This window comes from Zea mays, chromosome 10, assembly GCF_902167145.1.
Source record: "Zea mays cultivar B73 chromosome 10, Zm-B73-REFERENCE-NAM-5.0, whole genome shotgun sequence".
Lineage (NCBI taxonomy): Eukaryota > Viridiplantae > Streptophyta > Magnoliopsida > Poales > Poaceae > Zea > Zea mays.
Genome location: NC_050105.1, coordinates 27,749,371 through 27,754,865, shown reverse-complemented (window position 1 = coordinate 27,754,865; position 5,495 = coordinate 27,749,371). Strand labels below are relative to the sequence as shown.

Genomic DNA, 5,495 nt, shown 5'->3' with positions numbered 1-5,495 from the left:
AATGACCTGAGCATTAGGCGGACGACGTCGTGATCCGTCCAACGCGTGCTTCCGTAGCTCCTTATCTTGTTGATAAGGGTCTTGAGCCGGTTGTAAGTTTGAGTTGGCTCTTCTCCCCTTATCATGGCGAATCGTCCAAGCTCGCCCTCCACCAACTCCATCTTGGTGAGCATGGTGATGTCGTTCCCCTCGTGAGAGATCTTGAGGGTGTCCCATATCTGCTTGGCATTGTCCAAGCCGCTCACCTTATTGTACTCTTCCCTGCACAAAGATGCTAAGAGAACAGTAGTAGCTTGTGCATTTTTATGAATTTGTTCATTGATAAATATAGGGCTATCCGAGCTATCAAATTTCATTCCATTCTCTACAATCTCCCATATGCTTGGATGGAGAGAGAATAAATGACTACGCATTTTGTGACTCCAAAATCTGTAGTCCTCCCCATCAAAATGTGGAGGTTTACCAAGAGGAATGGAAAGCAAATGCGAATTCGAACTATGTGGAATACGAGAATAATCAAATGAAAAGTTCGAATTAACCGGTTTCCTTTGTTTGTCGTGGTCGTCGTTCTTTTGGGAAGAAGAGGACTCATCGCTGTCGTAGTAGACGATCTCCTTGATGCGTCTTGTCTTCTTCTTCTTCCCATCTCTTCGCTTGTGGCCCGAGCCCGAGTCATTGGACTTATCATCCCTTGGCTCGTTGACGAAGGACTCCTTCTCCTTGTCGTTTATCACAATTCCCTTCCCCTTAGGATCCATCTCTTCGGGCGGTTAGTCCCTTTCTTGAAGAGAACGGCTCTGATACCAATTGAGAGCACCTAGAGGGGGGGGTGAATAGGTGATCCTGTAAAAGTTCAAAACTTAAGCCACAAAAACTTGTTAAGGGTTAGCACAAGTATGGCCAAGTGGCTAGAGAGAACTCAAAACACGATAACCACAAGAAAGCAATCACAGAGTTGACACGGTGGTTATCCCGTGGTTCGGCCAAGTACAAAACTTGCCTACTCCACGTTGTGGCGTCCCAACGGACGAGAGTTGCACTCAACTCCTCTCAAGTGATCCAATGATCAACTTGAATACCACGGTGTTTTTCTTTCCTTTGATCTTTTCCCGTTTGCGAGGAATCTCCACAACTTGGAGTCTCTCGCCCTTACAATTGAGTTCACAAAGAATACGGAGTAAGGTGGGAATGAGCAACGCACACAAGACTCGAAAATCAGAGCAACAACACGCACACAAGTCGCAACAAGAGCTCGCAACGCAACACAAAGAGTTCACAACTCCACAAGAGCTCTATATGCTATCACAATGAAACGAATGCGTGAGATTAATGTCTTGGTGCTTAGAAGAGTTGTAGGAATGCTTGGTATACTCCTCCATGCGCCTAGGGGTCCCTTTTATAGCCCCAAGGCAGCTAGGAGCCGTTGGGAACAAATCTGGAAAGCCATCTTTGCCTTCTGTCTCGTGGCGCACCGGACAGTCCGGTGCACACCGGACACTGTCCGGTGCCCGATTTGTTTCCTTAAATGGCGAAGCCGACCGTTGCCGACCGTTGCAGATCTGGCGCACCGGACAGTCCGGTGCACACCGGACAGTCCGGTGCTTCCTTCCGACCGTTGGCTCGGCCACGTGTCGCGCGCCGATCGCGCGGCCGACCGTTGGCCCGGCCGACCGTTGGCTCACCGGACAGTCCGGTGCACACCGGACAGTCCGGTGAATTTTAGCCGAAGTCGCCGGAGAAAAACCCGAGAGCGGCCTCTTCGGCCGAGGCAGCCTGGCGCACCGGACACTGTCCGGTGCACCACCGGACAGTCCGGTGCCCCAGACCGAAGCAGCCCCTTGGCTGTACACAGCCAAGTCTTCTCTTCTCTTCTTCTATCTGTTTCTAACACTTAGACAAATATATTAGTACACAAAACCAATGTACTAAGGCTTAGAAACATACCTTAACTTGTGATTTGTACTTTGATCATCCTTGGGCATATTTTCACATTTAAGCACTTGTGTTTGCACTCAATCACCAAAATACTTAGAAATGGCCCAAAGGCACATTTCCCTTTCATAACCTCACTCCACAAATGTATATGGGATGTTATTGAGTTTGGTGTACAGGTACCATCCGTAGGGGATGAAGATTATGATGAGGACGAAGTGGCCCAAATCCAACACTTCAACTCCCAAGCCACAACTATACTCCTCGCCTCTCTAAGTCGAGAGGAGTATAACAAAGTGCAAGGGTTGAAAAGTGCTAAGGAGATTTGGGACACGCTAAAGACCGCGCACGAAGGAGACGAGGTGACCAAGATCACCAAGCGGGAGACGATCGAGGGGGAGCTCGGTCGCTTCCGACTTCGCCAAGGGGAGGAGCCACAAGACATGTACAACCGGCTCAAAACCTTGGTGAACCAAGTGCGCAACCTCGGGAGCAAAAAATGGGATGACCATGAAATGGTTAAGGTTATTCTAAGATCACTTGTTTTCCTTAACCCTACTCAAGTTCAATTAATTCGTGGCAATCCTAGATATACACTAATGACTCCCGAGGAAGTAATCGGGAATTTTGTGAGCTTTGAATTGATGATCAAAGGCTCAAAGAAGATCAACGAGCTATATGGCCCCTCCACGTCCGAAGCACAACCGGTCGCATTCAAGATGACGAAGGAGAAGAAGGAGGAGTCTACATCAAGTAGACAACCAATCGACGCCTCAAAGCTCGACAATGAGGAGATGGCGCTCATCATCAAGAGCTTCCGCCAAATCCTCAAGCAAAGGAGGGGGAAAGATTACAAGCCCCGCTCCAAGAATGTTTGCTACAAATGTGGTAAGCCCGGTCATTTCATTGCTAAATGTCCATTATCTAGTGATAGTGACAGGTGTGATACCCAATTTTCAAAAAAAGAAGAGAAATTGAAGTTTACTCTTTTTTTCTTTGTTTTCTCTTGCGGGTCCCGTGCTATGGGGGGTTTGGAATTCTAGGAGGTAAACATCTGTAAAACAGTAAAATTTATGTTTGATGTGTGCGCGGGGGTCGAGAGCTCTGGCGTAGGAATGGTTTTGGGCCGTTGATCGTGATCCGGCGGTGGGAAGCCCACTTTTCCCCCCCAAAACCCTAGCCGCCCCTCTCTTAAGGCCCCTTGTGGGCAGCCGCCCCCCCCCCCCCCTTCCCTCCTTTGGCCGTCACCCTCCCCCCCCTCTTCCCTCTTCTCTCTTCCCCAAGTGCTGCAGCCGCCCCCTGTCCATTCTCAAGTTTTTTGCAGCAGCCATCTCCTCAACCCTAGCCGCCACCCCCCCCCCCCATCTCCTCTTCTCCAAGTGTCGTTCTTCCTCGTCGGATCTTCTTCGTGTGGGTGCAAGTTTCAATTGGAGAATTGGTGGGAGGAAGGAAGGAGGAAAAAGGTGGAACTCAAGGTGATCTTGAAGTTATCTATGTTTTTGCGCTAAAATTCAATTGATTATATGTTTATCTATGCGAATCGGTAGAGGTGTTGTCCAGAATTTTTGTGGGAGGGCGAACAGCAGTAGTTCTAGGGATTTCTGGGAATTTTTCGTGGGCAATTAGTGGGGATCAGTAGGAGAATCATGTAGAGCTTTGTCATACCTTTCCAACGAGTACTTATGCGCTCGATTCGGAGTTATAATTTAGGAGATATTGTTGTTTGAATCCGGTTATGTTGCTGTCCAAAAAAACAGATTTTTCAGGTGGGTGAACAGCAGTAGTATTAGCAGTTTCTGGGAATTTTTCGTGGGTAATTAGTGTTAACCAGTATTATAATCATGTAGGGCTTTGTCTTACCTTTCCAACGAGTACTTATGCGCTCGATTCGGAGTTATAATTTAGGAGATATCGTTGTTTGAATCCGGTTATGTTGCTGTCCAAAAAAACAGATTTTTCAGGTGGGTGAACAGCAGTAGTATTAGCAGTTTCTGGGAATTTTTCGTAGGTAATTAGTGTTAACCAGTATTATAATCATGTAGGGCTTTGTCTTATCTTTCCAATGAGTACTTATGCGCTTGATTTGGAATTATATTTTAAAAGATATCGCTGTTTGAATCCGGGTATGTCGCTGTCCAAAAGACAAAAAACAGATTACAGGGTTCATCTTGTGGACTGTTTTGGGCTAATTAGATGTTGGAATTTAATTATAAATTGTATACAAAACTTGTGGGGAATTTTATGTAGATGACTCTGGAGTTTTTGTTTGTTACCACTGCTGTCATAATTTTAAAGTTACGAAATTATTAAGCAGCGCCGCTGCAGTTTGGTGGGTGTGGGGAGAGATGTAACCCGCGGTGGGGTTTGAGTTTGTGCGTAGGTGCGGCGTCGTTTATGAGCCTGATTATGTGAAATTGGTGCACTAAGTTGTGTGTCAAAAAAAACAGGTGATGGACTTCCGGATCGTACTTACGGATTTGCCCGAACTTCCGGTAAAGGCAAGTAAATATAGTGGTGGTTGCTACCGTTTGGTTTGCATCCTATTCCCTGTCATTGAGTATGCATAAGTTTTAATTATGTTAATCATTGAAATCTATGATGAAGTTTATTTGTTTGAAAGTATTAATTCTCAATTGTCTAATATTGTGGATGATCATAATTTGGTTATGATATATGTGGTTGATTCCCATCTTGGATGAAGTTGAAGTATCTTTTTTGAATCACGTTATATGAAGTGTTGTAGGCATGACATGCACATCGCATCATCCATCTTGCATTTTGAAGTTATGTCGTGATCTTATGGTCCGACCGTACCGGTACATTTTTAGCATCGTACGTTGCCCGAGGAGGGGTACGATGCAGCTTCATATCCTTAGAGGTATGAAGGCAGAAGTCATCCTTGCATTTGCAGACATTTGCACTCATGAGGTATATATGAAGTGTGACATTATTATGTTACTATTGTGGTTTCTACCTGCGAGGTGTGGTGACTAGGTGTGTTGTACGTTGTATACGTGCTGCACCGTCGTAATAAGAAAGTTGTGGAATCAAGTGGTGGTAAAACAATGTTCTTATGTGGTTAAACAGTTTGATATTATTTTACTTGCTGAGATGTGTCATCTCACTCTTGCATTACTCAATGCAGGTACTTGATACATGTTGGGAATGAGGGGAGTAGCAGCACGTCCACTTTCACTCTCACAATAACGCTGCCCAGGCGCAGCCATGATTTAATTAGAAACTTATTGTCAAAGGAAGTTTGTTTCTTTTAACTAGTCATGCGCACTAGTTAATCCAGTTCATGTCGTATGTTTAACTTATCTTTGCTAGCCGATTAATAATACTTAGTATGTTTTGTCATGATATATGTTTATACACTGTTGCCCCCCCTCTTTTATGCAATTTTGCAAAGGGGTGCTGCCGAAATTTTATATATAGATGTCAGAAGTGTTGTTCAGTAGCATTCCGGGGTGTTTGTGGACCCCGGGGTGTTACAGTTGGTATCAGAGGATAGGCTTTAGATTCTACGCAATTTGAAGATAAATTTGACACACTTGCACATA

General features: G+C 45.3%; 1 long non-coding RNA gene across 1 annotated transcript; it reads left to right on the top strand.

Annotated features, from left to right (window-relative positions):
• The first annotated feature begins 3,196 nt into the window (after positions 1 to 3,196).
• On the top strand, positions 3,197 to 5,292 carry LOC111590305 (uncharacterized). The gene is made up of 2 exons (XR_002749408.2): positions 3,197 to 3,407; positions 5,078 to 5,292. It is a non-coding gene; the product is annotated as an uncharacterized lncRNA (long non-coding RNA).
• Positions 5,293 to 5,495: the final 203 nt, after the last annotated feature.